We start from the raw sequence: 22,923 nt of genomic DNA on the forward strand, positions 1-22,923 counted from the left end.
ACACGTCGCTACGGAAACAAACGGCATTTGACAGGCTGCTCTCATTCAGTCTCACGCACACAAACTCATGTCCGGCTGCTGTGTTCTCCCCTTTGTTGATTTGCTCTTTTCTCTCTCTCTCTTACTCTGCGTGTTATGTTTGGTTCCTCTTACCACGGATGTTTATATGGCGTCCTCCGGGTCAGACACACACATGAATGGAAGTATGGCAGAAAGAGAGACAGAACGAGAAAGATAAAGAGGGGAAGAGGAGATGAGAGATAAGAGGTTTTCCACCAGGGGTTATTGCCTTTCTCACACTGTGTATTGACTCGCCCAATTGGGGGGGGGGGGGGCTTTTCGGGGTTGCAGTGTCGAATACGCACACCCACACACACACAAACACATTCATCTTTCCAAACTTTTTGTGGCGGTTTACATAGAGGAACCGATCAAACGGAAACAAAGTCATACGGAGCACACGGACACAGCAGCTGGCAGCCAGAGGATCCGGTGCCCATGCACTAATTGGCATCTTCCTCTTGTGAGATGCTGGGAGGGGGGCAGACAAACATACACCACAGCTGAAGGACACGGGGGCACGGGATAAGCCCAGGCAAGCGGGGAGAAAAGTGAAGAGGAAGCAGAGGTATCGATCAAAGAGAAGGGGCGAATGTAAACGAAGGAGAGCGCGACACAGAGATTCAGGCGGTATCAGTGTCAGCTAGAGGAATGGGGGAGCGGCGGGGAGGCAGGGGAAGACAAGTCAAGGGGAATACTGAGAGGAACGAGGCGTAAACCCCCCATGTGGAGTTGAATGGTTCAGCCCAGCGGTCGAGGGCACTGGCGGGAGGTCTGAGGATGGATCGATCCAATCCCTCAGATAGGGGTGGAAAACTTTTCGTCTTTGAGAACGGCTGAAGGGTGGAGAAGAGCCGTGAAGACTTAGGAAAAAGTTGGGGTAAGGGTGAGCGAGCAAGTCAGAGAATGGGAGAGAGAGGAAAGTTAAAAGGAGAACTGAGGCGATGAGTTAGGGCGCTAGGAGTAATAGGAATTAGCTCTGTAATGCTGTTTGACCATGCAGAATGCCTGGGCAATGCCGAGCGAGAACACGCTGAGTGTGTCACTCGGAGAGCCAGTCGAACTCTAATGAGAGCTGCACAGTTCATGCATGCAGGAATAACCCTGGAGGTCGACTGAGCCCATCCAAAACACGCTGTTCCAAAAACAAACACAGGGAAACTGGCACAAGATGCATAACTACTGTAGGGGTGTACATCTAAAGTTTCATCACGATATATCTACAGAAAGACCTTTGTTGTCATTTCAAAGTACTACGATTTTGACTCACTTCAGTTTAGGGGCCCGCTATTTAATAGGAGATGATTATATTTGCCCATTTTACAAATCAGGTATATATATTATCAATGCTTTTAAGTCAATTATACCTGGTAAATGTTACAACAGGTTCTTTCTGACATTTAAATGAAAAAAAAATCTGTTAAAAAAAGTATTAAAATAGATGTCCTGTTGTTGGAAACAGCTGGTGCACCTTAAAAGGTCAGACCGCCTAAAGGGCCGTTTTTGTGTTGCTAACTTCTCGGCTAACCCTTCAATTTACAGTCAATTTACAAGCCATGGGAATTTCAATATATAAGTTTATCCTCAAGATGATGATATGTATTGATGTTTTCACATTGCATCGATGATATTGGATCCTTGAGTCAATATATCAATTCATTAATGGATCGTCAAGTTATTATGTGAAGCCATGTCTTTTTCCTCATACCTCAATTGTTCCTTTCATTCTCAATTGCATTGTAATTTCATAAAGGCAACATATATTGTGTGTTATATGTAATACACAATGTGTCAATGAGGTGTTAAAGGTTCATCTTGATCACATTGAATAGCAGTTCACAAAACCTATACACAGCACCACATAATACACAACTGTATGGTATATTCTCTCCCTGAGGTTTTCAGTAACCCCACAATCTTTTATTTACAGACCTTTCCCTTTATTTTCACAGCCTTTTTTCAAAGACGGATAACATTTCCCCTCGTCCTATCCATCTTCCATCACTCACTTTTACCACCCCCCCTTTCATTCCTCCATCCCTTTCCTCCCCCTCATGGTGTAAATCACATCAGTGAGCGGGGCAGAGGAGAGAAATCCCTTCTTTCTGAGGGAATAGATTAGGAATGGGCACAGACAACTGGATTTAAATAAAGATCACCTTCCCTACGGGGCTCATCCCTAAACTGGGAGCCAGGACGGACCCACTGTGGACATTGAATGTGTGTGTGTGAGGGAAAAAAAGTAAGAAAGAGAGGTGAAGCCAGAATGATCTATAGTGCAGAACTGCCTGTATGTACACGTGTGTGTTTCTGTGTATGAATGTGTGTGTGTGTGTGTCATGCTGATAACTGCATTATAAAAGCAATCTGCACGGAGCATCTTCACCTGAATATAAAATGAGATTTATTTTAAGCTGACAGAGTTCAGAGAACAATCATACATGCACAAACACAAGCACACACGTACACCTGCCCGATAACATGCAAATACCGACACCTGAAGGTCAGCTCCTGCTGAACTGTAATGCATTGTGGGAGAAAGCCGAGAATTTACCGTTTGTTCCCTGAGCTGGCCTTATCGGAGGTGTCACATGGAGTGAACCCCCCCGCCCCGCCCCACTACACCGCCTTCACTATCGCTGTAAATTTACCGCCTCTTTCCCGCCCCCCCCCCCCCAACCAACCTGAATACACAACCTGTCCCGTGGCACACGGCTGGTAAACATAATACTGGACACTTTAATAGGATCATAAAGTGTTCGGGATGGAGCTTTGAATCTTAACTGACCACCCCTGTGTAGTCATGCATGGAAGCACATGCCCAATATTCCTCATATGGTGATCCAATTCATGCAAACACACAATCATAGCAATCAGTATAGTATTGGATAATTGAAAGGACATGTTATCTCAGCTAGTAAATAGTGATTGAAAGATACCATGGTGTGGATAACAAACGTCACAGTGCTCAGTTTGACTGACACACACTAGACAACAGCACTGAAACAATTTTGTGAAATGGATTTTGCTGATTTCTTGTTTTAATGTTATCTATGGTTATAGGACAGGGGTTTTCAAAGTGTGGGAAGGTGAGCCTCCCCCAGAGTACATATAAAACAGCCGCGCCCCCCCCTCCCAATTATTATTGCTATTATTATTATTATTATTATTGTTGTTGTTGCTATAATGCAGGGGTATTCAATTGCATTTCAAAGAGGTCCAGTAAGAGAACATTTCATTAAATGCTCTGTTTTCGCTTTCTACCTTTCTCTTCTTTGAGCACGCCATTTGTAATGACTGCTGTTTCTCTCTTGTCTCGTCTCTGTGAGTGTGTTTGAATCTATCGTGTTGACTCACTGACTGCACCCATTTGATTGGCTGAGTAGCGTCACCTCCTTAAAACATTAAACAATTTAAACCTTTTTATCTTTATGTTTTAAACATTTTTTTTAAACATTTTTTACATTTTCAACATCGTGGATAAATCCTTATATGCTCCCGGCAACACACTGAACGTCAACTCTGCCTTCTTATTACACTCACCCCTACTTTAGTGGGAACAATGAGTCTGCGTCTTTGATGCGCACAGGCGGATGATGCGGGGATGCAATGTAGACAGGAATAAACGCAGATCATCCTCTGGCTGCAGCCTTAACCGGTACTTGCTTTTGATCAAAGTCAATGCGGAAAACCCGCACTCACACAGGTAGGTGGAGGCAGGGGCGGACTGGGACTAAAAATCAGCCCAAATTGGTAGAGCACGCTAGTGTAATGTCAACGGGGGGGGGGGTGCTTGTGAACTGGAGCCTCGCTGCGTGGAAACGGCCCGCTGAATGGACCTCTGTCGCCTGTCAGCGCAACTTAAATGATGCCGTTTAAAAACATAAAAAATAAAGGGCGGTGCCGGCCGTTCTGTGATTCTCCAGAACACACGGATGGCCAGTCCGCCCCTGGGGGGAGGTGAAGGGAATGAGCACTTTTACAGCCTTTTTGGCGAGGTGGGGGAACTCGGTCTCCAAAGAGAGCCAAAAGTGTGCAAGTGACACTTTACTCATCTTTTTCTCGTTATTTATTTCTCACGCTGCGCCTCCCCTGAAGCTCTCTGGCGCCCCCCCAGGGAGGCGCGCCTCACACTTTGAAAACCGCTGTTATAGGAAATCAAATGTGTTATGATTCAAAAGTTACCTTTTGCTCTGCAAAATTTCGAGTCATTTTTACAATCTTCTTAAGTAGGTACAACAAATAACTGAAAAAAACATTTTGTGTTAATCAGTTTTGAGCAGAGTAAAGAGCAGTTTTTCATCTAGCTATATGTACTAAAGGGGCTATAAAAGACCCCCTGCAGACAAAAATGCTCTTTAAAAAACAATTTGTGGCTGATATTTTCTAGTATTGAAACAAAAAAAGATGCCACCTACTTCATTAAAATGTTGATTCACAAGTGAATCCAATATAAAGTGAAGGCCCCAGGAATAATTCAAACCTTGCAAACCTCAGTATACAGTATGGGCTGCCAGCTCCACCGAACTATACAGCCGCTCTGTAACTCAGATTTAAGGTATGCACGAAGACACTGTCTGCTCTAAAGTCAAACCTCCCAAAAACATCATTCTGCAGTAGTAAGCAAAAATGGAAAAAAGCCCATAATGGCTGGAGGGGGACAAGCAAACCAAAATAAACACCCAAATAAACATAAACCTTGTGCAAATGCCAAAAACACTCCACTCCCTGCGCACAGAAACAAACAAAATGAAAAACATCAAAACTTTGTACTCAAGGAAAGAACAAAAGAACAAACCACAGCTAAAATCAGAGCACTTAGCATGCATTATTAATAACGTACATTGGGTTTCCCTGAATTACAGGCCAGAGCCCAAAAATGAGTCCCAGGCCTGTTTCCGGCAGATTAAATTCAATATTACAAGAGCACTGGTCTGTTTTCATAAGCATGCGTCAAGGGCGACACTAATACTTCCTCAGCCTGGATGTCGTTGTATACGATTACTCACAGTTTATTTAAGTGGAATCCCTTCGCTGTGTAATCAGAGAGGCAGTTTATGCATTCATTTAGAGCGTCGTTGCATATTTTCTCAACCTATTCATTTTTCTCCGTTTTCATCCCCTTAATGAGCACAAGAGGCAATCTCTCATCTCACAGTGCTCTGTGGAATTTTGTACTCTAAAATAATGCAGGCAGCACACTCACATGAGCGGGAATCTACCTAAATCCATCATTTCCTGACTTACAGGCTCCTGCATTGGGACTCTTGGAATGTATAATTATGTTTCATGTCCGCGGGCAAAGCCGGCCTTTTTTCCAGCCCTTTTGACACAGCATTTGCCCGGGCAGAGTGATGCATGTTAACATTTGAGGAGACTTTTTCTTTGTCTAAAAGTTGAACCTGAAAGTTTTGGTCTTTTTCTAAATGAGACGGGTTAGCGAACAGGAGCTAACCAAAGCTTAAAATATTCATCGAATGGACGGAGTGAAGAAGAGAAGAAAATGCAGTGCTTTGAAACTGCAGTTCGGTTATCCATAATGGAGATGGTTGAGAATAAAAGAAAGAGCAACAGGCAAGCATCTTTATTACATGGCCGGAAGATTTTTCAGCAGCAGAGAGATAAGGAGACAGCAAAGATTGAGAAAATAAAAGCAGCGGTGAATACACAACTACTCTCATGGACTGAAGGCAGTAAACAAAAGTGAGCCTTGGAGGTTTTTTCATTGAGCGTCACCCACTGGGAAAATAAAGGGGGAGAAGGGTTTATGCACCGGAGAAACAGGGAATAAGTGTGTGGTAAGTGAAGAGTCAAAAGAAAAGAAAGAAAAGAGGACACGGCGACAGATAGGAGGAGAAGTGTTGTTTTGCTCGCCGGCCCGGTCCTCCTCTGGCCCATGATTCATTGCAAATGAAATGTCACCCTGGCAGGCAGTAATGCAGGCCGGCCCGCTCCCCTGCAGCCTAATTGAATTTTACAGCCATATAAACAACAGTCAGCCAGCAGAGGAAGAGAGGGGGGGGGTTATTGATGCTGGTGTTTACAGGTGGAGGCTTCTCATGTGCCATCAGAGAGAGTGTAAGGGCCCCTGGGGAGCCATAGCACAAAGCACACAGATGGAGGGGACCCCAAAGCAGGCCTGCCACTAACACGACTCCCTCAAGACACACGCACAAATACACGCATAACCATCTAAATATATCTGCCAAATACTACAAGAAACCTTTTACCAGATTGACCAGAGCCGCAAGTCGAAGTTCAGCGACGACCAAGTATACAATCTGACTTTGAGCCATATTCACTGCTCTTCTTGCAAAAATAAGGAGCAAATATCTCTTTGATTATGCTTTTTCTCACGGCTCACATAGTTTTTCCTTTGCAACGAATAAACCAAAAAGTCTATTACTGAGAGCACAGCAGGTAACATGGCAAAACAATTGTTTTTAGCATTACAAAAAAGCATATAATTCAACAAAAATTGAGAATCAAGGTTGGTTGTAAAAAAAATAATCAAAATGTACTTGTTTAACGGATCTGAGTCCCTTTTCCAGGTCATAAAAATGTTGCTTTAGTTTTGGCGAAAGAGGGTTAGGGTTAGAAGATAACTACCTTAAAACTAAACCTTATACTATTCATGCTTATGAGTTCCTGGATGGTTGGTTCTTATGTGTTTTATTTCGATTTCTAGAATAAGAAGAAAATGAAAGTTTGTTGAAGTATTCCAGTAAATTAAGTAAATAATGAGACCCATACATGAGTGACCTACTTTATAATTCCTCTGGAAACCAGCCACATTCTGAATGCTTGTCCCTGACAGCGTGAACTATGCTTGAGTTTTGTGCCTCCGTGTTGGTTTAAGTGAGATGTGCTGGCAGAGTGGTTCCTGGCAGTTGACAGCCACGGAAGACGGTATACCAGGGGGAAGAGTCAGCAGGGGCCCCGCAGGCAGCCACACACACCACACCACACACACACAACACACACAACACACACACACACACACACTAACACATCACACACACACACACACACACACACACACACACACACACACAACACACACACACCACACACACACACGACACTACAACACACACACACACACACACACACACACCACACACACAACACACACACACACACACACACACACACACACACAACCACACACACACATCACCACACACACACACACACACACACATCACAACCACACACACACACACATCACACACACACACACACACACACATCACAACCACACACACACACACACACACACACACACACACACACACACACACACACACACACACACACACACACACACAACACACACACACACACACACACACCACACACACACACACACACACACACACACACACACACACACCACACACACACCACACACACCACACACTCCTGCAGCTGGGGTCAATTTGTATAAAATGAACAGATCAGATTGAGGGAATAAAAACCATGTTTGCTTTTATAGCATTATCAAATATTGAGTAAATATAAGGCATGCTTAAAAGTAAGTGTATTACTAAAGCAGACACCACTTTAATTCCACTGTTCTTTCATTCTGAAAATTACCACTCCCTAGGGGCACACGGGATAATCAGTTGAAATATGGAAAAATGGAAAAGAAAAGGCATGATAAGCTCAGCAAGCCTTAGCAAAGGGAATTGTATTGTAAGAACTGTCAAGGGATGACATTTATCTTAACCCTCCTGTTATCCTTGGGGTCAATTTGACCCCATTCAATGTTTAACGTATCTAAAAAAATGGTTGACATTATTTATTTTGCTTAGTATTTCATGACTTTTCCTAATTTAGTGAGGACGAATGGGTAAACTTAAAATGAACATGAAGATCTTTTTTAAATGTCCTGTACGCACCTAGTACGCATCGGTGTTCCTTGGGGTCAATTTGACCCCAGGCTCTTTTAGTAGTATAAAAAACATACAAACATTTCAATATTTGACACATATGTGTTGATTGTGTAGGATGATATTGAGGTGACTATTACATGCAAATGTATCATTGTAAACAAAAACTACCCTCTGCTTTAGTTATTGGTCCTTTAACAACATCAAAAAGATCTTACTTTAACATTTTATTTCAATCAGTGAGATTTGATGGTGATTTATATATTTATAGAGTCACATAATAGGAATTCTGGATGTATAAAGGGGTCTGTAGAGGGGAAGGTTGGGGTAATGTTTTATTTAAATGGTTATTTAGGCAGTCAACTAAGATACCTAAAGCACCAGAGACATACATGTTGGTTAAAATGTAGAATATAATCATTGTCTTGAGTTTTAAACTACTGGGGTCAAATTGACCCCAGAGGATAAAGGGTATAAAGTAAATCTGAGGATAACAGGAGGGTTAAGGAAAAATGTATATTTTCAAAAATATAATTGACAAATCCTTCGAGGTGTATAGTCGGTACCACAGGGGATTTAAACTCCTGGGTCAATTTCCTCCCGTGGGATGTGTGTGCCAGGAGGATGAAGCCAACATTAAGAGGAGAAAGTGAAGGCCTTCAGTTCCTTTATTGCCACACACAGCTCTGACCTGAGCCTCCTGCCTCCTTGACCACTGCTTACAGATACCACATACAGAGAAGCAGCCTTTGAAAAGGACACTGAAACTCTGAAAGCTAGCAGGTATTCTATTCAGGAAATCAGGAGGAAACTCTGCCTTTTGACAGACACACACACACACACACACACTTCTTTGGCTTGCAAACCCAGCTCTAGTGACCATGGACTGCTGCATATTATCATGTGTTCAATGGACATTGCAAGTGTTCCGTCATGGTCTTCCAAGCTGTCAATTATAACACACATTATTCATTTAGTATGTCCTTTGCTTTTAATGTGTAAAGCACTTTGAATCGCCACGTGCTGAAAAGTGCTATATAAATAAAATTGCCTTGCCTAGTAAATTAATGTGTAGTTAAAGAGGCCCAATTATAATTTTTGGGGTTTTCCCTTTTCATGTAGGTTTGCTTTTAATTGAAATGGTCTGCAAAGGTTCAGAAGAATAAAGCACTTTTTGAACATTAAAGCATGTCAACATTTTTCTAAATATTGCTTTAGAGCTTCCGTGGCAACCTAAAATATTGTTCCTGCTATCACACAACGAGAACATTTCTTATAGTCTCCCTGCCTGCTTATTCATCCTTTGCTCATCCTTTCCCCTCTTATAGTTCACTAGCTGGTCTATCTTCCTCCATCTGCCTTACAATCGCTGCCTCATAAACTGGGACCAGATTTATCCTCGTGCCAGATGAGAATAACGACGCGGGAATAGATGAGGCAGAGTAGATGAGATAGGGGTAAGGACAAATAAAATACAGCGCAGGGCGAGGGCGAGGCCGAAAGCACGCGCTTGGGTGTGTGTGCATGCATGTGCGCTGCAGTTTATTGGGGGGACGATAAATATCCCTCACAAACCTGCATAACAAGCTGACACCTCATGTCCTCTTAGTTTTGTTTAATGTGTATTTCATGCTTTACACTTTTTTTCGCAAAGGTAAATCATGCTCATCCGTGAGAAACTGACTATGTGGGACTATTTTGGGATTTAATAAATGAACCAACTGTGTGTATGCGTGTGTGTGTTTGTGTTCGGTGTCTCTGGCGCAGCATGCCTCCGAGCCTCCCTGCTGACTGTGACCTTCCCTCCAAGCAGGCGGTCCTGTCTCCCTCATCCCCCCCCCCCCCACTTCCAACCCTGTTCTGCTGTCTCCTGCTTCCTTCCCTCCACACCCTGCCATCCTCCCTCCTTCTCTTCACCCTTGCCTCCGTCATCCCTTGATCCACCCGTCCCTCTCTGCGTCTTGACTGGATGATGCTAGCGGTCCTTGATCCAGAGCACGGAAAAGGGGCTTCATAAATAGACGATCCATCACCGCCGGCAGAGCCAGTTAAAACCACATGACACACACACACGCCATTGATTGTGTCTGTAGGTGCCAAGACACACATTTATACAGTAAAGACAAACAAATATGAGCATCCGACTGTGCTAATGTACACACATCACTTGAATGAGTTTCCATGCGTAATGAGGAGGTGTCAACAAACAGGTACATGTGGACTTCCATCCAGATGTTATATATGCATTTATGAAGCCACAGGCCACTGCGCTCAAGATAAACACAGATCCAAGCAAACATAAATAGGACAACAGTGGACCAAACTGTGCTTTTGTGTACACATCTATGTGGTGTACAACCAGGTCAACCGGATACCTTGTGCAAGATGTTCTGTGTGTATCGAGTGTGTGTGTTGCCTGGCAAAAATGTACTTTGGCAGGCATGTGAGAACTCGTGTTTTCCCATGTCCGATTTTTCAATCTGTGCAAACATGCCGATGGTCCAGTGCACCACGCCGACTCGCACTGTTCCGCACTCCGCCCTCTCAGTGTGTCCTGTGTGATGGATGATAGGGAAGGAAAATAACTGATTCAACAGTAGATTTACATTGTTCTGGATGGTGAGCATCACAACACTACAGAGAGACACGTAGTGAGAGAGAGAACATACAGGAGCAGGGGAAGGGAAGTTCCACATTTCGGTGTGTGTTTGCATTGCGTGATCGGTAATTGATTCAAATAAGTGCAATCAATTAACTAATGAAAATACTTTCCATCTTTTACATCATCCGTAGATTTACTTATTCTAAATGTGGCGGCGATGAGTTGTGACAAGCAAAGGACAACAACCAAGGCTAACTGTGATGAGGCACCTGTCAATCATGCAAAGACAACTAGAAAACATCCTTCTCTTGAAACCTTAAAGCAAAACTATCCACCTTTTGCAAGAACTGATTTTCCTCCAAGGCAAGGCAAGGCAAGGCAAGTTTATTTATATAGCACCTTTCAACACAAGGTAATTCAAAGTGCTTTACAAAAATGGAAGACATTTTAAAAATGGCATTTAAAATCAGTCATTAAAAAGGAAAGATAATAAAATAAACATTAAAAGAAAAAATACATGGATAAAAGTTAAAAGTTACAGTGCAGTTTAAGATGTGAATAGTTCAATTAAAAGCAGCGGCAAAAAGAAAAGTCTTCAGCCTGGATTTAAAAGTAGTAAGAGTTGCAGCGGACCTGCAGGTTTCTGGGAGTTTGTTCCAGATATTCGGAGCATAATAACTGAATGCTGCTTTACCATGTTTAGTTCTGACTCTGGGGACAGAAAGTTGACCAGTCCCTGAAGACCTGAGGGTTCTGGATGGTTCATAATTTAGCAGTAGGTCAGACATGTATTTTGGGCCTAAACCATTCAAAGCTTTATAAACCAGCAACAATATTTTGAAATCTATTCTTTGACACACAGGAAGCCAGTGTAAAGACTTCAGAACAGGAGTGATGTGATCCACTTTCTTAGTGTTAGTGAGGACACGAGCAGCGGCGTTCTGAATTAGCTGCAGCTTTCTAATAGATTTTTTAGTGAGGCCTGTAAAGACACCATTGCAGTAGTCGAGTCTACTGAAGATAAAAGCATGGACAAGTTTTTCCAAATCCTGCTGTGACATTAGTCCTTTAATCCTAGATATGTTCTTTAGGTGATAGTAGGCTGATTTAGTAACTGTTTTAATGTGACTGTTGAAACTCAGGTCAGAGTCCATGACTACACCTAGATTTCTGGCTTTATCTGTTGTTTTGAACATTGCAGACTGAAGCTCAGTGCTAACTTTTATACGTTCTGCCTTGGCTCCAAAAACCATTACCTCAGTTTTATCTTTGTTTAATTGGAGAAAGTTCTGACACATCCAGTCATTGATTTGTTCAATGCACTTACTCAGTGTTTGAATTGGAGCATAATCTCCTGGTGAAATTGTTACGTAAATTTGTGTGTCATCCGCATAGCTATGGTAACTTATTTTGTTGTTTTTCATTATCTGAGCCAGTGGTAGCATGTAGATGTTAAAGAGAAGAGGCCCCAAGATGGAGCCTTGAGGTACCCCACATGTCATATTTGTCAACTCAGATGTGTATTTACCTATAGAAATAAAGTTTTTTCTGTCCTTTAAGTAGGACTCAAACCAATTTAGAACTGTTGCCGAAAGTCCCACCCAGTTTTCTAGTCGGTCTAGTAATATGTTGTGGTCAACAGTGTCAAATGCAGCACTGAGATCTAATAATACTAACACTGAAGTTCTGCCACTGTCTGTGTTTAAGTGGATGTCATTGAAGACCTTTACAAGAGCAGTCTCAGTGCTGTGGTTTGGACGAAATCCTGACTGGAACACATCCAAACAGTTATTTAAATGCAAGAAGTTACTCAACAAATACAAAATGTATTTCCTTTACAGTAAATCATACTCTTCCTTAACTCTGAACATTCAGGTGTTTTAATGTTGAAGTATTTGTTCTGCCACGAACCGTAGCCTAATTTGGCTAATGTTCGAAAACTTTTCAAATCTTCCTTACAGAGTTTGTTGCAGCATTTACTGCTATGCTAACCCAATCATTTGTTGCCCCAGATGGACTTCGAAAGAAACCCTTACGTGTTGTGTAATGGACTCAACTATTACAAAAGACATTTTTAATAGGTTTCCTCACAATACTAAATTCCGTTTGGATCTACCATCTAATGGCTATTTAATGGACTTTATCTTAATGGACTTTGGCATTAGCCTCCCCATTCATTAAAGTTGCATGTATACACAATCCGAACACAATTGCAGACTTATTTCCATCCACCGAAAGCAGCTTGGCAAACACCACGGTTGGTAAACTGTCTGTAGCAAAGGCTGCTACAAGAAAAGGATTGTGTGTAATCTGTGTGGGCAGTTGGAGTATAGAGTATAAGCAGTGTGTCATGTGTTTTAATAAGATCCCCACTCAAAATACAGACAGAGACAGTGGGAGAGAAACACAGAGAAACACTAGGGAGATTTAGGCTCTGGGAGTTTTGTTTTACATTCTTTAGAGACACTTCTGAAAAGAGTTGATCTTGCCTTCACAAGGACAGTCTTCCTCTTTGTGGCTCAGAGCTGTTCATCACATCACAGGAAATTAAACCGCATAAAAAAAAGACAAGAAAGCTCTGCGTCCTCCAGGCTGTCATCTCTCAATTTCTCTCTGTGTGTGTGTGTGTGTGTGTGTGTGTGTGTGTGTGTGTGTGTGTGTGTGTGTGTGTGTGTGTGTGTGTGTGTGTGTGTGTGTGTGTGTGTGTTTCCGGGCAGTCCTGCTTTTCTTTTCTTGAGGTAACCAGTTTGAGTCTTAAGACACTGTCAAGGTCGTATTTAGAATTCACGCAAATTGTGAAGTATTGTGGCCGCGCTCTGGTAAAGATCATCTTTAAGGGAATTACTTATTTGAAACGAGACAATACATACTTCACAAATAATTACCAAACAATCATGGCTAGGTTTATGACTCTGGCTGAGGCTAGGTGTTACTCTAAGGTTTTAGATGTACGTGCATTGCCTGCCAAACAGGTTATGTTTTCGTCTCAGTTTGATTGCATGTCTTTCGGCATTTCTTGGTCAGACAATCATGAAAATTGGTGGAAGGGGTTAGCATTGGCAAAATAAAAACCCATTGCATTTTGGAACGGATCTTAATCATGGGCTCGTAGACAATAACGTTTATTTTTTATTAACATTGTGTGATTTGTTCACACTGCATTCAGAAAGATCTGAAAAAATGTGTTCTCATTCTCAACTAAAAAGTAAAGTAAGGCCATCTTAAAGTGGACCTATCATGCTATATTTGAATAATATAGTATAGGGCCATACCTATATAAGGCATATTTATACTTTTTTTTTCTCAAAATACTAAACAGATCATGCATTTTAGCCATGCCTCATTTCGCTCAATTTGACATTTTTTAGCTCTGTTTTTGCAAGGGCAGATTCAGTGAGAACAGCACCATCTACAGGCCTGGCATATGTACTACAGCGTCTCCAGCGCTTTCGAACGGCAATGGCCGTGGCTGTCTCCTCCTGATTGGTGGAGTTGGCCCAATAGCCGTAGCGCCACCGTCCTGACGTCAGGACAGTGTTCAAATCTGGATCAGTTTTTATCAGATCCGTTGCAGCCCTTTTTTTAGAGATTTGGGTATGGAGGAAAATAGAGAGGGTTGTGTTTTCTGACACTTGGTGAGTTCCCTGGAACACCGGGGACACATATTCATGTATAAAAGACGTACAAAAGTGCATTTTGCATGATAGGTCCCCTTTAAGTAAGAAGCACAACTCAGGAACAGCTATCAACATGTTTGCTGAACACGCTGAGCAATAAATCACAACATTTCTTTTTTTTAGCATCTATAGTTTTTTCTACATCATGACATAATGTTCACAAACACACCTTAGATGGAAAGATTATTTTCCAACTTTTGAAATGGAACCATCTGAGGAACGTGTAGAAGCACCATTAGCCTTGGTGCAGGTCTGTCCGAATGCATGTTTATGCGGTAACTCATGTCAGACCGTCCTCTCTATATCCCGTCCCCTGCACCCCCACCCACCTAACGCCCCCAATCCCCCGGTGAGCCAGTGGAGCAGAGGCTCTACGGGAAACCTCTATACCACAGTACAGTGGAAATGTCACCCATAACACTCGCCTCAGGATGCCAATCACTTCACACTGCTACCCACAGTGAGGGTGTGTATGTGTGTGAGAGAGAGGGGAAAACTAAGGAATACATTCATGTGTGTAAATACTTAATGTAACAATTATTGATATAGTGTGTGCACAAACTCCCCTTGGTCTGCAGCAGAATATAAAATAAGATTTAGCCAAAGTGTACGTCTGGATTTATCTTTTCGTATTTGTGCTCATCGGTGTGGGAGCTGAGGGCCTCCGAGCACTAATGAGCCTGTCCATCCAGGGGGATTATGGGTTCTCTCGTAAGTATTAGGACTGCAGGTGTTTGTGGGACTTTGCGTGATTATACATCAAAACAATGTGTGTGTGCCGAGTGATAGGCAGAAGACAGAAACAGATGGAGTGGGTTATGAACAAATAACGCACATGAGCCTGTGAGGGAGTGGGAGTGAGCCCATGTCTGAGCACGCATATGTGGTGTTTTTTTGTTTCTGGGATATGCGAGTGTGGGTATGTCAATGCGAGTGTCCAAGAAATCCTGGTGTTCATTAACACACATATGTGAGGGCGTGAGCATTTACGTGACTCCATGTAAGGGGGAGGGTCTGGTGCAAAGAGGCGCAGGTGTCGCTGGAAATGCCGTCCACTCTCATTGGGGATGTGGATTCTGTGTTGAATGGGTATCAGTGTGCACCAGGGAGGGAGCATGATAGGGAGGTTGATGACAAATGACAACATGAGGAAGGCAGGGGGATGGAAAGCGGAGCTGGCAGAGGCTTCCATGCCAGGGGGGCGGGCACTCTGTCCTCACGGCAGGCCCCTCTGCCAAGCTGCGAATACAGAGACGACAGCCGGCCTGTACACACACACTCTTATACACCGAATAGCAACAAACGGGGATGGCATGAAAACACAAAAACATTTGTGCAAATTCACAGCAGATTTGTCATACGCAAGGTTTATTTCTAATAACTGACAACTGCACAGTGAAATATACTTTTTTTTTTTACTGACTTGAACATGTGGAAAATCCATAATATTGCCAGTGAACGCCTCATGGATAAGAGAGGAGAACTGGTTGTGCTGTTTGAATGAGCGACAAAAAAAATGTCAGACTAATTCTGCAAATCCAGTCACCTTTGACTCTGCACTTCGAGATTCATTAAGGATATTATTTCTTCATTTCTCTCCTGCGACCACGGTGAGATCTGCATGCTAAAACGTGTTACTGCTTTAATGCCATTCCTGTTAACACTTCATTTTCAATGAGAGCATGTGTGTGTGCACCGCTGCACTCGTCATCTTTTGAGCATTTCAACAGAATAAGTCAGTTCTCTCAGGTTAAGTGGGGGCAGACAGATCTATAGACTGATTCCACATCAATTTCAAACAGACGGAAAGTTATTACTGGAGGTTGAATGGAGATGGAAACAGATGGTAGTGGTACAGCAGGGCAATTACTCTATAGTGCCTTTTCACCTATAATATATCATATTTAACAGAAGAGGAATGATGCACATGGATGGCAGGCAGCGGGCACATGTGTGTATCAGTGTGTGTCATTTCCAGTCGTGGGACTTTGTTCCCTCGAGCCAGAGTAGGTCCTTTAATGGCTTTTAACATCTTTCTTACATGACACCATTGCATGTGCACATTAACACTGAAAGACGTACATCTTGTGCACCAGCGTCCTGCTGCCGTGCCACTTCAGGACACACAGAATTGCACAGTCTGACATAATCAGACTCCGGTTTTATTTTCAGGCCAAGAGTCTGCTTCTCCTCACCCAACCTTTTTATGTGTCAAGTGTGTTTCATAATCTGTGGCTCATCAGCAGCTGTGGCTTAAAGGCATCAGTGCGTAAAACCTTTTTGGGCAGCAGTTATTTTATGGGACTCTACGTTGGTTAAAATCACAGAAGTTTCTCTTTCTGTTTCTTCCGTCTCCTGTCTTAATTAACAAACTGTCACATATAGGCCTTAATAAATGTTTACACCAGTATCTATTACAATTTGTATCATTCAAATTTCTAATATGTTTTTATATGGGATATGGAGATTTTCTATGAAGATTATTGTCAATGTCCTGTATAAAAAAACACGTCCTTTGTAGGAATGTATTTTAAAAATAATCTTACAGATGTTTAAATGCTTTATTTGGTTTAGGAAGAATATTCTCAATCTATAAAAAAAACTTTAAACACCAAGTTTGGAGATTTTAGAGATGGTTTTCCCATGTTGATATCAACATTATGTTAAGGACTCTGTTGTGATTGGTCAACTGCTTAGAGATGTCCCGCCCCTTAGCCTATCATGTAAAATGTATTTGAGCGCTAACCAATAAAAACGTGAGTGTTACGTAGTGATGTCACAGAAGTTATCAAAGGAATAACCCCCCACAGGGATATATCTAATGTTCTAAACTTAAAATATCCATAACTTATTTGAATTCCAACAGTGAGTAACTCAATCATATGTCCTGTGGTTCATTGGACAATATTAAATTGGTCCTAAAATGATTATGGAAATGTCGAAACCGAAGGGAAAAATGGGGGAAGAAACCGGCATGATGAGTAACAAAGCAGTCCTAATAATCTCTCTTTATGCATTACAGACATCCTCACCTGTCACTCCTTCATCTCCCAGAGTTTCTCTTTCCGGATGTTTCCCTCCTTAACTGAATGTTGGATTCAGCTCAGTGGTCATGAGTGAGGCAGAGAGAAATGAGGCTGTCATGTTGGTTGAGTTAGCAACATGATTAAGCTGAATGCCAACCTTTTCTAACTTTGACGCATTCATGTCGTCTGTATTTAATTCATGAGTCTGGTGTAGAAGACTGAAAGTGGTACAAGGAGGCAGGGAGGAGAGGAGAGGAAAGGATGGAGGGAACAAGTTGTAATCTGCCGGTTTTTCCCACCGATCCTGCCCGAGGCCAAAGTTTCCTCTTCTGTTTCTGCTTTGTTTTTCCTCCATTCTCTTCTACTTACCATTACCCCCCATGATGTGCACTTATTCCTTTTGTTCACATCTTTCTACTTCCAACCCCCTTATATTTATTCTCCCTGCTCCCCCCTCCCCTACCGTCCTCCCTCTTTCAATTTACATCACCCATCCGTTCCCATATCTCACAGGGATCTCTCCACGCCACCATTGTGTGCGTTTGAAATCATCCTCAGCTTTTACAACTCATATTTTATGCATTCGGATCTCATGCATAGCAACTAACAAATAGCAACCACGAGAATTCTCTTTTTCCTGCAACACTGTCTCCCTCCTCCTCTCCCCTCTTACATTTTCATTTATTTCCTTACTCATAATGTCCTCTGATTTATTTTTGCCTCAACTTCCTTCCTTTCTTGCCTTGCCTCCTCCTCCCTAGGTGGAGGCAGGCAGGGGGAGGATGAATGGCGGATGCTTGGCCTGCCTCCAGCCAACACTTCCAATAACCAAGGGACATTTGTAATGGTGCTTCTGCAAGTGAGCACGCGCGTATAGGTGCATGTAAGTCTATGTGGGTGTGTTTGGTCATTGTATTCAAGTGTCTGTTGGTCCTAGTGTGTATTTGGGATGTCTGCCCACTTCTTGTATGGCTGGCCGGCTTAATAAATATGTCAGATGCTCGGTTAAAAAAAGAGCCATTTGTCTTTCTCCCAGGAGAACGTGAATTATTTAAACTGAAAGCTGGGGAGAGAGATGACTAGCAGTAGCGGGTGACTGGAGAGGATGGAGAAGGATAGATGGAGGGAGAGAGGGGGGGGGGGGAACCAGATGGGCAGGGGTGGCATCGCGCCAGGGAGAGCTGGTATAAAGTAGAGGGGTGAAAAAGTGAGATGAAAGAGAGAAGGAGGGTATGAAAGAGGAGAGAGAAGCTAAGGGGCCGGTAAGTGATAGCGGCTTAGAGAGGCTTTTGTATAAAAAGGCACAATCTGTCGGAGGGAAGTGAGGAACAGGATGGTTTAAGGAAATACAAGTCAAGGAGGAAAACGCAAGGCCACGTCTACGAGACAAAGAGGAGGGTTGAGGCGGACATGAGAAGAAGTGACAAGAGACAGAGGGGTGAGAGTGCGACAGAGGGGTGAGACTTCAGAAACATATGATTGGTCACTACTGCCAACATTCTGAGCACAAACATTCTTTACTACACACACAGTAGATACATCTCAGAGCTTCTCCGGCAGATTCCAGCATGTTAACCTGACTCACCCCATCTCACCCCATCTCACCCCATCTCACCCTGCCACATGGTCTCCACAGGGGTCAGGGAGAGAGGGGCGGGGACACAGAAACAGCATTGGGACAAAATGAGGAGAGAAAAGCAAAGAGAGGGGGAGAAGAAAATGAGGAGGAACAGGACGGTTTTAGAGGAAGTCGTGAAGCGCCGCTGAGATCAGTGGGGTAGAAATTAAGTGCGCTCTTTTTTGGCGGTGTAGGGAATGCATGGGGGGGGCGAGGAAAAATGAAGAAGGGGGAAAAGGGGAGGAGAAGGAAGGCGTGGAGTAAATTACAGAGGGAATGAGAGCAATCGGAAAGGAATAGCAGGGTGGCTAATGTGCCTGGAGCTGGAATTGTGGAGCAGCAAACAACAGAGATAATAAGAGAATCTGCTGAAGGCACGCGCTACACTCAGTAATTATATGGAAAGAGCAGTCTGGCTTAATTAGAACAGGATTGAGCTCATGAGTGTGACAGAAACACACACAAATACACATGAAACATAGCATTTGCGAGGTGAATTATTACATCATTTCTTATTCCCCCGCGTGTTACCGCTGGTGGCATTTCATAATGAGAGTCATGGACATGCGAGAGCTCATCACCGCTACTACATGTATGCAAATGTGCGAACGCATGCAGAGTGGGGATATAGAAAGGAACAATGATGTGTGCGCTCGTGCAACTTGCTGACCGAGAGCTAAAGCAAGCGGATGATTCTACATGTGTCACTTCTAACTGATCTGTTTATTTAATGATTGTCTCTGCTCCTACACCTTTATTATTATTATTACACAAGAGCAAGCTGACGGGGCACATATGTTCATTTTCAATAACATCCTCCTTCACATTCACAATTAGAAGCTGGTCAAGTGCCACCAGCGTCTCACAGAGCGACTGGGGATGAAGTGTTTCTTATTTGTTTGTTTTTGACACGCCAGGATTTCCTCCATTCATTCATTCATGCTTAATATGTGTGTTTGTGGTGACTCCATTTTAAAAGAGATAAAGGCAGGGAAACCGAGAGTGATATCATTTTACACTGCATGAATTTGCTCGTCAGCTTTTCCACAATTAGACATCCATTCAGTTATTATGCGCAAACAATGAAGAAGAATCTGAAATCTGATGTTCTAATTTAATGGATGCTAATATTTCTCTTTTAAATTTGAATTACATTTTTAATGCAGTCGCATGTGCCGATTTGTAATCCTGGCGCTGTGACTACAAATGTGTTCTGGTGCCAGTTTTTGTATTTGTATTAAGAGAATAAGCATTTGTGGGGGGGGGTTTATGAGGGGAAGAAACTGCCTCTGGAGGGACATTTGGGATTTTAGCCTTTGCAGACCATTTAAATGAACAATAACCTATATAACAAACTACAGGAAAGGGAGAACCACTAAGAGCATAACTGGGCATCTTAAAAATGTATCCCTCCCCAAATGCAGGTGATTGCCATGTCCGCAGCTGCTAATACAATTTAAATGTTTGCTTGGCTGCATTATGTGTGCTGTGAATCCTAGCTACCACAATATAGTGAAACAAAATGTGTGCTGTGCTGTGACTACAAACGTATACTGGTGCCAGTTTTTTATTTTTTATTAAGAGAATAAGCATTTGTGGGGGGGGGGGGGGATTATGTTGTATGATGTATGTAAACTGCCTCTGGAGGGAACATTGGGATTTTAGCCTTTGCAGACCATTGACATGCACAATAACCTACAGTATATAACACACTACAGGGAAAAGGGAACACCACAAGGAGCATAATTGGGCCTCTTAAAAATGGATCCTAAACCAAATGCAGGTGATGCTGCTGCTAATACAATTGAAATGTTTGCTTTGCTGTGTTATTTGTGCTAGCTGCCACAATATAGTGAAAATAAATGTGTGCTCCATACTACTGAAATGTTAGAAATGGCATAACACCTTGGAGAGAAAAAAACACAAACCGACTATTTGTGAGGTTTTCTTGTTACATAAAGCTAACTTCAGTCAGTCAACAATTCGTAAATAATGAGAAGATGCATAATGAGTAAGTGATCCAGTGTTGCCCGGGTCTGTTGTGACTGTTACACTGTGTGTGGCACCAATATTCCTCTCCACTGCACAACACTATCTGCTTACACCATTATCAGTAGCTACTCACGGGCTACTCAATATTATTGACCTGCACCGAGAGGCTCAGTGCATTTGCACTCACTCAGTATCACAATTAGACCCAGGAGTAAATAAGACGTAGTTGGAATACATGCATACAGACACGCGCGGAAATTATTGTAACATAATGGTTATGTAATCATTGCCAGCCTTGCATTCATTATATCATGTTTCGCAGCAGTCAGGCATGCATGTCATACAGAAAACTCTCTTACACACACCGCTGTTATCGCATCAACCATTTGTATCAAGCACATGGAAACCCCACGTCTCTCTTGTCCACACGAATGAAATCAACCTAAGTGTGTGTGTGTAGCTGCTGGTACAGCATGCTAAAGAATGTGTGCCCTGACTATATGTGAGCATGAGCAGTCCCAGCGCAATTCTTCAGTTTAGTGGAGCATTACGGCTGATCAATAGCTCTGGTGCGGTGGGAGATGTCTGAGGTTGGGGGTGCATATTCATACCAGTATGTACGGCAGAGCAGAGGAATGAGGCACTGAAGAATGTGTGTATATATATAGGTTTTTGTGAGGGTGGATTGCTCTAAGGGGGGCATGACAGGCCCTGTCACCTAGCAGACCACACTGTTACCAAGTGACTTTACGGAACCCAGGGAAGGTTGAGCAGCAAAGACACAGCATATCTCTTCCTCTCTGGGCTTCCTGTCTTTATCAGTGCTGTCACCGGGCTTTAACATCCTTGTCTGCTCGCTCCTTTGGCAGCATGCCCGGCCTGTCCTTTTACTCCCTTTGCTCCTGCTTTTCCTTGCAAAGTTTTTTATCCTCCCGTCACTAGTTTTCTTTACTCACTTTCCAGTGTGTTCAGACTTTGCTGACGGCTCATTATTCTTCTGCTCTCTGTGTGTCTGTTGTTTCGTTTGTCCGTCAGATTTTATTGTCTTCAGCTGAGATTTTATTGTAGAAAAAGCATTGTTGGTAATTACAGAGAGCAGGTCAAGCAACACTTACTTTGTTTTGCACACAGGCCAACTGCCAATATCAGTGGGCAGTGCTCATCTCCAACAGAAGTACTGCAACACAGCCAAAGTTCTGCATCACTAATGATCAGCATTGTTGATTCTACCAACTTTATGGCTAATACTTTTTCAATTTGTACTCTTTGTCGAGCCAAGTGTTATTTCTGCTTTCCCTTGTGTGCTGTGCTTCTACCCTTCTTTTATGATTCTTTCCAGGTGTCCTTTTTTTTTCTTACCCACCTGCCTGTTTGTTACCTTTGTTCTACTTCTAAAAACATCTTAGTCATGCAATCCCCTATGCCCAAACTTCTTTTGACAGATGCAAAAATCAAATGGTCCAAATTCTGTTTAAAATAAATGCATATATCAGCATGGTATCTCAACAGGGATGGATAGTGCCCAATGCACTCATTGAGGTGAAAAAAACAACGTTTAAACTTGGATTTATAAAATACCCGGCTTTAAAATCACACCCATAAAACAACACCATTATCTAGAGGAGACAAAACTGAACACTCTAATACACCAAGTCTGCTGTCGAATGACTACAACACCCACGTTGCATTGCACAACAATGCAAGATGGAGTGTGAAAGCCCACAGCAACAGTCGGCGATCTAACTGCTGCTGCGGTATGAGCAATAGGTTGTGACAAAAGATTCCAATACTGTCCCTCTCTGTTTACGTCAGAGTGCCACAGGCTACGCCTTCACCAAGCTTCATGGGAGGGAGTGTGTGTATGTGTGTGTGTGTGTGTGTGTTATTTCAGGACACATGCAAATGTTAGAGGAGAGGCTGTGGTGTTAAACTCAATAGGGCACTGCAAAAGACCACATTAGTCACTGTGTTCACACTTACACACAAAGCATTCAGACTGTTCAGGCTTACGGTCCATACCACACCTCACATGTCCATAACACTCTATACGCAT

At 42.8% G+C, this 22,923-nt stretch overlaps 1 protein-coding gene across 1 annotated transcript in view; it reads right to left on the reverse strand.

Annotated features, from left to right (window-relative positions):
- The window catches only part of LOC117478377 (ephrin type-A receptor 7-like), a 152,008-nt gene that overhangs the window by 88,174 nt on the left and 40,911 nt on the right, over nt 1–22,923 (reverse strand). The gene's annotated exons all lie outside the window — the stretch shown is intronic.

This window comes from Trematomus bernacchii, unplaced genomic scaffold (genome assembly GCF_902827165.1).
Source record: "Trematomus bernacchii unplaced genomic scaffold, fTreBer1.1, whole genome shotgun sequence".
Lineage (NCBI taxonomy): Eukaryota > Metazoa > Chordata > Actinopteri > Perciformes > Nototheniidae > Trematomus > Trematomus bernacchii.